The sequence below is a fragment of the Bos javanicus genome, chromosome 13 (assembly GCF_032452875.1).
Source record: "Bos javanicus breed banteng chromosome 13, ARS-OSU_banteng_1.0, whole genome shotgun sequence".
NCBI classification, from domain to species: domain Eukaryota; kingdom Metazoa; phylum Chordata; class Mammalia; order Artiodactyla; family Bovidae; genus Bos; species Bos javanicus.
The window spans coordinates 28,032,432-28,046,616 of NC_083880.1; positions in this window are offsets into that span (position 1 = coordinate 28,032,432).

Sequence of the window (14,185 nt, forward strand, 5' to 3'; positions counted from 1 at the left end):
AGGAGACACCTAAAAATACCTAAACGATGTTAAATATGGTCTTTTCATGCATTATTCCAATGACACAGTAGCAAGAACTGAAGACCCTGACACAGTTCATTTCAGTTCAGTTGCTCAGTCGTGTCTGACACTTTGGGACCCCATGGACTGCAGCAAGCAAGCCTCCCTGTCCATCATCAACGCCCGGAGCTTACTCAAACTCATGTCCATTGAGGCGGTGATGCCATCCAACCATCTCATCCTCTGTCGTCCCCTTCTCCTCCTGCCTTCAATCTTTCCCAGCATCAGTGAGTCCGTTCTTTGCATCAGGTGGCCAATTATTGGAGTTTCAACTTCAGAAACAGTCCTTCCAATGAATATTCAGGACTAATTTTCTTTAGGATAGATTGGTTGGATCTCCTTGCTATCCAAGGGACTCTCAAGAGTCTTCAACACCACAGTTCAAAAGCATCAATTCTTTGGCACTTAGCTTTCTTTATAGTCCAGCTGTGACACCCATACATAACTACTGGAAAAACCAAAGCTCTGACTAGATGGACCCTTGTTGGCAAAGTAATGTCTCTGCTTTTTGGTATGCTGTCTAGGCTTACTGAGCATAGCCCCACCTATCAGAAGAAGACCCATTTTCCCCCTCTGTCAATCTATCCCCTCAGGAAGCTTCCATAAGCCTTTTATCCTTCTCCCCATCAGAGGGAAGACAGAATGAAAACCACAATCACAGAAAACTAACAAAACTGATCACATCCCCACAGCCTTGTATAACTCAATGAAACTATGACCCATGCCATGTAGGGCCACCCAAGACGGACAGGTCATGGTGGAGAGTTCTGACAAAACGTGGTCCACTGGAGAATGGCAAATGACCTCAGTATTCTTGCCTTGAGAACCCCATGAACAGTATGAAAAGGCAAAAAGTAGGACACTGAAAGATGAACTCCCCAGGTCGGAAGGTGCCCAAAATGCTACTAGAGATCAATGGAGAAATAACTCCAGTAAGAATGAAGAGATGGAGCCAAAGAAAACACGACACCCATTTGTGGATGTGACTGGTGATGGAAGTAAAGTCTGATGTTGTAAAAAGCAATATTGCATCCGTTCAGTTCAGTCGTTCAAACTCTTTGCGACCCCATGAACCACAGCACACCAGGCCTTCCTGTCCATCACCAACTCCTGGAGTTCACCCAAACCCATATCCATTGAGTCGGTGATGCCATCCAACCATCTCATCCTCTGTCGTCCCCTTCTCCTCCTGCCATCAATCTTTCCCAGCATCAGGGTCTTTTCAAATGAGTCAGCTCTTCACATCAGGTGGCCAAAGTACTGGAGTTTCAGCATCAGTCCTTCCAGTGAATATTCAGGACTGATTTCTTTACGATGGACTGGTTGGATCTCCAGACCTGGAATGTTAGGTCCATGAATCAAGGCAAATTGGAAGTGGTCAAACAGAACATGGCAAGAGTAAACATTGACAATTTAGGAATCAGCGAACTAAAATGGTTTCAGAGAACTAAAAAGGACTGGAATGAGTGAATTTAACTCAGATGACCATTATATCTACTGCTGTGGGCAGCAATCCCTTAGAAGAAATAGAGTAGCCATCATAGTCAACAAAATGCAGTCCAAAATTCAGTAGTTGGATGCAGTTTCAAACACCAGAATGATCTATGTTCGTTTCCAAGGCAAACCATTCACTATCACAGTAATCCAAGTCTATTCCCCAACCAGTAATGGTGAAGAAGTTGAAGTTGAACAGTTCTATGAAGACCTACAAGACCTTCTAGAGCCAACACCCAAAAAAGATGTCCTTTTCGTTATAGGACACAGGAATGCAAAAGTAGGAAGTCAAGAAATACCTGGAGTAACAGGCAAATTTGGCCTTGGAGTAGAAAAGGAAGCAGAGCAAAGGCTCATAGAGTTTTGCCAAGAGAAAGCAGTGGTCATAGCAAATACCCTCTTACAACAACACAAGAGAAGACTCTACACATGGACATCACCAGATGGTCAATACCAAAATCAGATTGATTATATTCTTTGCAGCCGAAATGGAGAAGTTCTATACAGTCAGCAAAAACAAGATCCGGAGCTGACTGTGGCTCAGATCATGAACTTCTTATTGCCAAATTCAGACTTAAATTGAATAAAGTAGGGGAAAACCACTAGACCATTCAAGTATGACCTAAATCAAATCCCTTACAATTATATAGTGGAAGTGACAAATAAATTCGAGGGATTCGATCTGATAGAGTGCCTGAAGAACTATGGATGGAGGTTCATGACACTGTACAGGAGGCAGTGATCAAGACCTTCCCCAAGGAGAGCCCAACTGCTGGTGCTCAAATCGTGACTTTTCCATTTTGTAGCTGTGTTACCTTAGGTCAAACTACTTACCCTCTCTTTGCCTGACTTGTGTCTTTTGTAAAATGGGATGATTCTATTTACACTATGAGAATCATTATGAGAATGGAAAGTATCAAAAAATTTATGCACTTTCAATGGTGCTTGGCATGGAGTAAGACAAAATCCAGGTGTTACCTACTATTGCTATATATTACTCCAAAACAATTGACTGCCAAGGTGCCCCCATACATGGGGCCTAGGGTGCTGAGTGGCCAAAGGCTCTAACAAGTGCTACAGCTGGAAAAAATCTGTTTTTGTTTAACATTCCCCAAATTCAGTTGACTGTGCCATCTTGATACCCCAGGGATAAGGGAAGGAGTCAGCGGTTAAATTACTCAGTTGCTCCCCACCCCATCCTATAACCCTGTGACCAAGCAGCAGGCTGATATGTTGCGAAGCTCTGTCTGATTCAGTGTCACACCAGCCGCCTGGCTTCTGCTCCCTTTCCTTCCCAGGCTTCCCTCTCCTCCCTCACTCTCCTTTCCTGGGGTTGCTCTCCATAGCAGAGTCAGTGCAGGAGGTTTTGCCTCCAGCTCTGAGCCTTAAGGAATCAGGTCTCACATAGACATTTACTGTCACACATTCTCTGAGTTCTTCCAAGGAAGAGAAACCACACCCACGATCTTCTTTGTGATTATGAATAAAGAAGACTTTATTACCTCTCCTTGCTATTCTTTGGAACTCTGCATTCAGATGGGTTTATCTTTCCCTTTCTCCTTTGCCTTTTGCTTCTCTTCTTTTCTCGGCTATTTGTAAGTCCTCAGACAACCATTTTCCCTTGTTGCATTTCTTTTTTGGGGGGGTTTTGGGGATGGTTTTGGTCACACATCCTGTACAGTGTTACGAACCTCTGTTCATGGTAGTTCTGGCGCTCTTTCTATGGGATCTAATCCTTTGAATCTATTCATCACCTCCACTATATAGTCATAAAGGATTTTATTTAAGTCATACCTGAATAGCCTAGTGGTTTGGCCTGCCTTCTTCAGTTTAAGTCTGAATTTTGCAATAAAGAGCTCATTATCTGAGCCACAGTCACCTCCGGATCTTGTTTTTGCTGACTGTATAGAGCTTCTTACATCTTTGGCTGCAAAGAATATTATCAGTCTGATTTCAGTATTGACCATCTGGTGATGTCCATGTGTAGAGTCTTCTCTTGTGTTGTTGGAAGAGGGTGTTTGCTATGACCAGTGCGTTCTCTTGGCAAAACTCTGTTAGCCTTTGCCCTGCTTCATTTTCTACTCCAAGGCCAAACTTGGCTGTTCTCCAGGTGTTTCTTAACTTCCTTGTTTTGCATTCCAATCCACTATGATGAAAAGTACATCTTTTTTTGGTTTGTTAGTTCTTGTAAGTTTAGAAGGTGTTGTAGGTCTTCATAGAACCATTCAACTTCAGCTTTTTGGCATTAGTGGCAGAGTTTCAAAGAATAGCAAGGAGAGATAAGAAAGCCTTCTTAAGTGAACAATGCAAAGAAATACAGAAAAATAATAGAATGTGCAAGACTAGAGAGCTCTACAAGAAAATTAGAGATACCAAGGGAACATTTCATGCAAAGATGGGCACAATAAAGGACAGAAACGGTGAGGACCTAACAGAAGCAGAAGAGATTAAGAAGAGATGGCAAGAATATACAGAAGAGCTATACCAAAAAATATATATTAATGACCTGGATAACCATGATGATGTGGTCAGTTATCTAGAACCAAATATCGTGGAATGTGAGGTCAAGCAGGCATTAGAAAGCATTACTAAGAATGTGATGGAATTCCAGCTGAGTTATTTAAAATCCTGAAAGATGATACTGTTTAAATGCTGCACTCAACATGCTAGCAAATTCTGAAAGCTAAGCAGTGGCTATAGGACTGGAGAAGGTCAGTTTTCACTCTAATCCCAAAGAAGGGCAATTTTCAAGGAATGTTCAAACTTCTGTACAACTGCGCTCATTTCACATGCTAGTAAGGTGATGTTCAAAAACCTTCAAGCTAGGCTTCAACAGTACATGAACTGAGAACTTCCTGATGTACAATCTCAGTTTAGAAAAGGCCACAGAAACCAGAGATCAAATTGCCAACATCTGTTGGATCATAGAAAAAGCAAGAGCATCCCAGAAAACCATCTACTCTGCTTCATTGACTACTCTAAGGCCTTTGACCGTGTGGATCACAACAAACTGTGGAAACTTCATGAAGAGATGGGAATACCAGACCACCTTACCTGCCTCCTGAGAAACCTGTATACAGGTCAAGAAGCAACAGTTAGAACCAGACATGGGACAATGGACTGGCTCATCATTGGAAAAGTAGTACATCAAGGCTGTATTTTTTCACCCTGCTTATTTAACTTCTGTGCAAAGTACATCATGTGAAATGCCAGGCTGGATGAATCACAAATTGGAACCAGTACTGCCGGGAGTAATATCAATAGCCTAAGATAGGCAGATGACACCATGCTAAAGGCACAAAGCCAAGAGGAACTAAAGAGCCTCTTGATGAAGGTGAAAGAGGAGAATGAAAAGGCTGGCTTAAAAGTCAACATTCAAAAACTAAGATAATGGCATCCAGTACCACCACGTTGTGGCAGATAGATGGCAAGAAAATGGAGACAGTGACAGACTTTATTTTCTTGAGTTCCAAAGTCACTGCAGACAGTGACTGCAGCCATGAAATTAAAAGATGCTTGCTCCTTAGAAGAAAAGCTATGACAAACCTAGACACCATATTAAAAAGCAGAGATATCACTTTGCTGACAAAGATCCGTATAGTCAAAGCTATGGTTTTTCCAGTAGTCATGTATGGATGTGAGAGTTGGACCATAAAGGTGGCTGAAAGAATTGATGCTTTTGAACTATGGTGCTGGAGAAAACTCTTGAGAGTGACTTGGACAGCAAGGAGTTCAAACAAGTCAATCCTGAAGGAAATCAACCCTGAATATTCATTGGAAGGACCGATGCTGAAGTTGAAGCTCCAATACTTTGGCCACCTGATGTGAAGAGCTGACTCATCAGAAAAGGCCCTCATGCTGGGAAAGATTGAGGGCAGGAGGAGAAGTGGCAATAGAGGATGAGAAAGTTGGTTGGCATCACCTCTCAATGGACATGAGTTTGAGCAAACTCAGGGAGATACTGAAGGACAGAGAAGCCTGGTGTGCTGCAGTCCATGGAGTGGCAAAGAGTTAGACACGACTGAGTGACTAAACAACAACAAATGAGTAAAGAGCATCAGCAGATATTCTGAGTGTGGTGTGATAGAAGGCAGGAATTAGAACCCCTGAGTCTTCACATCTCATCTCTTATTCAAACCAACTAACTTACTGCTCAGAGAGGGGATTACCAAAAAATGGAGCCAAACATGTTTATCTTTCATCTCCCATGTGTGAGAATCAATCAACATTGGAACTAACACATTGAATGCCTGCTACACTGTATGATCTCTCTTGATATCTACCACAAGCTAGATAGTTTTACTCCCTAATAAAGTCTGTGTTCTGTGAGGCTTTTTGTTCTGGAGAGAAGACACAAAGTCATTGATGCAGAGAGACAGAAATTAAGTCTTTTAGTATATTCTTTTGGCCCCTAGCTCCTTCTTTTCACTAAAGATACCTCCACACTCCATCCTTGCTGCAATTTTTTTTTTTTTATGTTTCAGTTTCCTTAATTTATTTTTATTTTTTTAATTTATTTATTTTAATTAGAGGCTAATTACTTTACAATATTGTATAGGTTTTGCCATATATCAACATGAATCTGCCACGGGTGTACACATGTTCCCAATCCTGAACCCCCCCTCCCACCTCCCTCCCCATACCTTCCCTCTGGGTCATCCCAGTGCACCAACCCCAAGCATCCTGTATCCTGCATTGAACCTGGACTGGCGATTTGTTTCTTATATGATATTATATATGTTTCAACGCCATTCTCCCAAATCATGCCCCCTGCCCCCACAGAGTCCAAAAGACTGTTCTATACATCTGTGTCTCTTTTGCTGTCTCGCACACAGGGTTATCGTTACCATCTTTCTAAATTCCATATATATGCATTAGTATACTGTATTGGTGTTTTTCTTTCTGGCTTACTTCACTCTGTATAATCGGCTCCAGTTTCATCCACCTCATTAGAACTGATTCAAATGTATTCTTTCTAATGGCTAGTATTCCATTGTGTATACGTACCACAGCTTTCTTATCCATTCATCTGCCGATGGACATCTAGGTTGCTTCCATGTCCTAATTGTCTCAGATGAGTAACAAAGGGCCAGTGTTCTGTCTCTATCTCTGCAGCCACCAGCAGGTGCCACGTTACTCACATTACCCAGAACTTGTCCCCAGGTCTTGGCTCCAGAGCAAGGGCCTCAGGGTCAGGAGTGGGGGTGAGAAGGGTCACAGTCATAGCTTTGGCCACTGGCCCAATCTGCCCTTCCCATGTGTCTCAGAGCCCCGAAGAGCATTTTTGATGGATTCAGTTCAGTTCAGTTCAGTCTCTCAGTCGTGTCCGAGTCTTTGCGACCCCATGAACTGCAGCAAACCAGGCTTCCCTGTCCATTACCAATTCCCGGAGACTGCTCAAACTCATGTCCATCGAGTTAGTGATGCCATCCACCCATCTTATCCTCTAAATTGTCCCCTTCTCCTCCTTCCTTCCGTCTTTCCCAGCATCAGAGTCTTTTCCAGTGGGTCAGTTTTTTGCAACAGGTGCCCAAGACTGGAGCTTCAGCTTCAGTGTCAGTCCTTCCAATGAATATTCAGGACTAGTTTCCTTTAGGATGGACTGGCTGGGTCTTTTGCAGTCCAAGGGACTCTCAAGAGTCTTCTCCACCACCACAGTTTAAAAGCATCAATTCTTTGGCGCTCAGCTTTCTTTACAGTCCAAGTCTCACACCCATCCATGATTACTGGAAAAAACAGCTTTGATTAGACAGAACTCTTTGATGGATACTGATATTTATATTTAAGTGAAGTCTGTGATTATATCAGCATCTCCACCGCACCTCAAACAACTCCTTTCTGGGATACAGACTCTCAGGGATGTCCCAGACTTAACTGAGATTAACAGGCCACATCAAGGAAAAAGATAAGGATGTTAATTAAACTTACTGTGGGGGAGTCATTTCGCAGTATATACATAAATCATCATTATTTTGTATACCTGAGACTGTTAAACAATATTATATGTCCATTATTTCTCAATTAAAAAAATACATTATTAAAAAGGAAAGAGAGAAATAGAAGCAGCCATCCAGCACATGTGGAAGCAAGTCACCCTCTCACTGGGCAGGGCTAGGCTCCTTGGCACCTTCTTTGTCCTGAAGAAGCAGTAAGGTGTGGGCACCCCACACACAGCTCCCACCAGGCCAGGTGCTTCTTGCTGCTGCTGCTGCTGCTGCGTCGCTTCAGTCGTGTCCGACTCTGTGTGACCCCATAGACGGCAGCCCAACAGGCTCCCCCATCCCTGGGATTCTCCAGGCAAGAACAATGGAGTGGGTTGCCATTTCCTTCTCCAATGCATGAAAGTGAAAAGTGAAAGTGAAGTTGCTCAGTCGTGTCCGACTCCTAGCGACCCCATGGGCTGCAGCCTACCAGGCTCCTCCATCCATGGGATTTTCCAGGCAAGAGTACTGGAGTGGGGTGCCATTGCCTTCTCCGCAGGTGCTTCTTACCAAACTGCAAAGGATTTGTTGCTCTACTGACTCCATGTATTGAGATCAGGTCAGCAAAATGGGAGCCAGGGCAATCTGCCATACCACCCTTGTTTGTAAATAGAATGTTACGGGGCCACGGCCAATGCCTGTTCCTGTAATTGTTGACTCTGGCAGCCTCCCTGAGTTGTTGCAATAGACAATACAGCCAATGAAGCCAGAAGTATTTAGAGAAAAAGATCACTGACTCCTAATCCCTAGAAAGGGGAAATCCCCAGAAATCCTCAGAAGGGCAGAAAGAGTTTGGAAATAAGCCAGTCACAAAAAGAAAAATACTGTATGCTTCCTCCTATATGAGGAATCTGGAATAGTCAAATTCTTAGTGATAGAAGGAAGACTACAGGTACCATGGGTTGGAGGGGGGCGGATAAATGGGAAGTTGGGGTTTAGTTTGTGTAAGGTATAGTTCAGGCCGAGGCAGAAAAGGAGAGACGACCTCAACGGAGGTAGGTTACCTTTATTCAGGCAAGGAGGGGTGACAGTCAGCCTAACGACCAGGCTGAGTGTGAGAAGGATCAGGGAGGCTTCATATTTAAAGGGAGGTTTGTGGAAGTGATAAGGGAAAGGTTAGTCAGGCGGGATGTTTTGGGTATTCTTTAGTTGAGATGGCATTTGTAGTTGGACAGGGGTGGGAGGTTTTGGGCAAGTGGTGATAAGTCCCAGGTAGATGCAACCGGCCCAGAGCATCAGAGCGGGACCTAAAGTTTGGTTTTGTTTTCTCTGAAGTTAGATGATTCAGCAAGGGCCTTTGAAACTGTTGTTTTCTTTTCTAGGCCCAAAGACTCCTTCAGTTTGTAAAATGAAAAGAGTTCTGGAGATGGATGGCAAAAATGGTTGCACAACCCTGTAAGTGTTCTTAATACCAGTGAAACATACACTTAGAGATGGTTAAGGTGGTCAATTTTATGTTATGTGCATTTTACTACAATTTAATTTTTAAAGAATATCAGACTAAAACAAGAGATATCAAACTCAACACCATCACGACGACTGTGGAGCTTCGGATGAGTTACCAAACTTCTTGGTCACAGTCACCTCCTTTCCTGGCCACCCAGCCCCCAACATATATAAAAGAGGTACTGCTGAAGAATGCAGTGGAGTCAGAGCTGGATGGAAAACTCAGGGAAGAACATGTCAGGAATCAGAAACAGGTGTGAAGGCTGCACAGACCAAGTCTATGTCTGAGGGATACACACTTTCTCCTTTTTTATTTACATTCTTGTGTTAGTTTCAGGTATACAGCAAACTGAATACTTGTACATATACATATATCCACTCTGTCTTAGATTATTTTCCCACATAGATCATCACAGAGTATGCAGTAGAGTTCTCTGTGCTGTATATTATAGTAGGTCCTTATTAGTTATCTATTTTACACATAGTAGTGTGTATATACACACTACATATAGTATATACACACTACTATATGTAAAATAGAGACCAAATTGCCAACATCCGCTGGATCATTGAAAAAGCAAGAGAGTTCCAGAAAAACATCTATTTCTGCTTTATTGACTATGCCAAAGCCTTTGACTGTATGGATCACAATAAACTGTGGAAAATTCTGAAAGAGATGGGAATACCAGACCACCTGACCTGCCTCTTGAGAAATTTGTATGCAGGTCAGGAAGCAACAGTTAGAACGGGACATGGAACAACAGACTAGTTCCAAATAGGAAAAGGAGTACGTCAAGGCTGTATATTGTCACCCTGCTTATTTAATTTATATGCAGAGTACATCATGAGAAATGCTGGGCTGGAAGAAGCACAAGCTGGAATCAAGATTGCCGGGAGAAATATCAATAACCTCAGATATGCAGATGACACCACCCTTATGGCAGAAAGTGAAGAGGAACTAAAAAGCCTCTTGATGAAGGTGAAAGAGGAGAGTGAAAAAGTTGGCTTAAAACTCAACATACAGAAAATGAAGATCATGGCATCTGGTCCCATCACGTCATGGGAAATAGATGGGGAAACAGTGGAAACAGTGTCAGACTTAATTTTTCTGGGCTCCAAAATCACTGCAGATGGTGACTGCAGCCATGAAATTAAAAGACGCTTACTCCTTGGAAGGAAAGTTATGACCAACCTAGACAGCATATTGAAAAGCAGAGACGTTACTTTGCCAACAAGGGTCCGTCTAGTCAAGGCTATGGTTTTTCCAGTGGTCATGTATGGATGTGAGTGTTGGACTGTGAAGAAAGCTGAGCGCCGAAGAATTGATACTTTTGAACTGTGATGTTGGAGAAAACTCTTGAGAGTCCCTTGGACTGCAAGGAGATCCAACCAGTCCATTCTGAAGGAGATCAGCCCTGGGATTTCTTTGGAAGGAATGATGCTGAAGCTGAAACTCCAATACTTTGGCCACCTCATGCGAAGAGTTGACTCATTGGAAAAGACTCTGATGCTAGGAGGGATTGGGGGGCAGGAGGAGAAGGGGACGACAGAGGATGAGATGGCTGGATGGCATCACTGACTCGATGGATGTGAGTCTGAGTGAATTCCGGGAGTTGATGATGGACAGGGAGGCCTGGCATGCTGCGATTCATGGGGTTGCAAAGAGTCGGACATGACTGACCAACTGAACTGAACTTCAGACTGAGTGTGTATATGTCAACCCCAATCTTCCAATTTATGCATCCCACATCCTTTTCCCCTCTAGTAACCATAAGTTGTTTTCTGTATCTGTGATTCTGTTTCTGTTTTGTAACTTCATTCCAGGTATATATCATATATGATATTTCTCTTTCTCTGTGTGACTTCTCTTAGTATGATAATCTCCATGTCCATCCATGTTGCTGCACATGGCATTATTTCATTCTTTTTATAGCTAAGCAATATTCCATTGTATATATAAAATAACTACCACATTGTCTTTATCATTCATCTGTCAACAGACATTCAGGTTGCTTCCATGTCTTGGCTAAATAGTGCTGCAATGAAAATAGGGGTGCATGTATCTTTTCAGATTAGAGTTTTCTCCAGATATATGCTGAAGATAAGGATTGCTGAATCATATGGTAATTCTGTCTTCAGTTTCTTAAGGAACCTCCATACTGTTTTCCATAATGGTTCTACCAATTTACATTCCCAAAACAAACTAGAAGGGTTATAGGGACACTCTCTCTTATGTAAGAGAAACAGTTACAAAAATGAGCGACAGTTGCAATTACAAAAATGAGGGACACGGGCAGGTCAGTGATTAAGACACCATGCTTCCACTGCAGAGGGCACAGGTTCAATCTCTGGTTGGGAAATAAGATCCCGTGTGCCTCAGGAGTGAGAGAAAGAGGGAGAGTAGAGAAGTTTGCTGTTCATATTGAACAAGAAATAAATAGCAAGTGTCTTGTAGGTGAGGGCACTGTGAGTGTTAACCAAAGTGCCCAAGGAAGAGGCAGGACCTCCAAGGGTCCTACCCTCTCTATTCAGGAAGGCAGGATATTTACAAATGGGAAAATCATACTTTCAGTAAACGCATTAAGGGCTAAGTGGCGGCATGTACTATACACAGGATGGATACCAGAGTTGGGTTGAAGGAGAGATTAATTCAGGCTGTGTTGTGTTAGTAAGACAAGATTTTTGCAGGTAGATTTGAGCTGGTTTGAACCATGAAACTGTATTACTAGAATTGGTTTTGGGAAATGTTCCCATGTTTTGTTGATGCAATCATAAGCTTTTCAAACTCATTTAATCTGCTGCTTAAAAGGAGTGAACTCCAAGCAGATACCAGGAGCAAAGTTTTGTTTTCTTACACTCATCCCAAATATCATAGGAGGATCTGTCCTATTTCTTTTGTTCTGCACTGTGAGGACCTCATGAACTCTTTTTAGATGAGTCTCTGGTGAAATACATATATTCCCAGGATAAATCACCTTTCACCCATGGTGAAGCCAGGCTTTTCCCTCATTCTGCCATGATCTGGCAATATTCCCACCCAACCCTTCAATTACCAGCTCCTACCTTTCCAGGGTGTCCCATAAGCAAAGTAGGCATCATCCTGCTACTGTCTCCCTTCCATATGTGGTCCTGCTACATGGAGTGGATTTGAAAGCATGGGTAAACGGTCAGTCAAATCCATCTCACCTGCCCCCACTAAGTGAGGTTGTTGTCACTGTGCTACTGAAGGCTCGCATGTCCTCCAGCTGCAACATAGCCTAAGTAAGAAGATGTTTCCCTGAGTTCCTGACCCAGACCTTGGACTTGGCTGTGTCTACTTGCAAGTGAACTGATTAAGATTGGGTAGGACTGAGGGAGGAAAGGAACAGGCTGAGCTGACTCCATCTTGAAAAAGAAGGAAACAACATCTTTCACTTTTGGTGAGCTTTGGACCATGTGCCTGGTAGCCATGGGGATAACATACCTACAGCCAAACTGCCCTCCTGGACTGATAAACACCGGATTCCATACCAACATTTCCCATCGCCAAAAAGAATGTAATAATCCCCTATGTACTCAATCACCTTTGTAATCTTTATGGCACCCATTGGTGTAGGCTACAATGTATAACCAGTTGCCCCTTCTGATTATGAATCATGGCTGTAACCTGATTGTATCTCCCTTTAACACTTTTCAGGCTAGGTTTAAGGAATCTGGGGATGTGGGCTTGAGCCGTACACTTAAGGTATATAAGGTTTTCACAAAAGTCAGTTGGGGTCCTTGGCTGAGAGGAGACTCTGCCTTGGGCCCACCAGTGTAATAAACTGCACTCCACTATCTGCATTGTCCTTCTGAGTGAGTTTGTTTCCCAGAATGCGTGGCTATAACAGGACCACTGACCTTCCATCTGGGAATGTGCCAGTGTCTGCTAGATGAACTTTTGACACCAGAGGGCTGAATCCCATCCCCACTCAGTCTCTGCTGTGCTGTGCTTAGTTGCTCTGTTGTGTCCCACTCTTTGCGACCCCATGGACTAATACTGGAATGGGTTGCCATGCCCTCGTCCAGGGGATCTTCCTAACCCAGGGATCGAACCCAGGCCTCTCCCAATTTGCAGGCCATTTATCATCTGAGCCATCAGGGAAGCCCAAGAATACCACAGTGGGTTGCCTATCCCTTTGAGAGGGTAACAGATAGGAAGGCCAGGGGTCTCCAAACGGAGGAAATAGGCTGCAAGTAGCAGACTTTTTTTTTTTCTCTCTCTCTTAAGTGGCAGGAGGAAACAAACTAGGGTTATATGTTTTCCCCTTCTCTATACACATTTAAAAAGAGGTTTCTCTTCGAAATTCTGTGTTGCCATAATGACACCTAGCTCCACCTGAACTTAACTTTTCTCAAACCGTGAGCTAACCAATGCACTTTTCTTATGGAAACATTTGTCTTAAGCTATATTAATGTCCTATGCTCTATCTTCAAGTCGGTTCCACCTAAAGGCTCAGAAATGATATGACCAGCCAGTATATTATACTCATCCATTTTTCTCCTAATCTATGTTAATGAAACTGTATATTTGTATGGAAATCTGCCTTTCTTCAAGATTCACGTCAATCATTTTATGGCCCGGGATGACTCACCTGGTGCCATTCTCTGAGTTTTGAGACATTTCCTTTCTTTAATTAGCCGACTGCTAGTACCTGTATAACATCCAGCTAAAGACTAGCAGGGGTGGGGGTCCTCTTTCTGCTCCTTCTGATGTCTATGTCAGAAGCTTTCTCTCTTGTATAGTTTAATGAAACTTTACTGCACACAAAAAGCTTTGAGCAATCAAGCTTCATTTCTGGCCCCTGATTGAATTCTTCTCCTCCGGAGACCAAGAATCCCAGCATCTTGCGTGGTTCAGCAACAACCTTTCACCTTCTCCAGGGGAACGTCCTGACTCAAGAAAGCAACTGAGGCCTCCATCATTGCAGGTGGCTTCTTTTCCAGCTGAGTGATGTTGGGAAGCCCCAGTCTCTGGCAAGCGTCTCCACTTCTGAACTTTCAGAGGCCGAGGCTTACTCACACCTGTGCACAATAATCAAGATGATACCTGACTGCACTCTCCCGCTTCCCTTTCCCCTGTGCTTCCATGCGCTTACACATGGAGCACTCCCACACTCCTCCTTGGAGGAGGCCGACCTGAAACAGTTCTGTCTTTTCTCTTTGCTGTAAATCTCTGTTCGGAG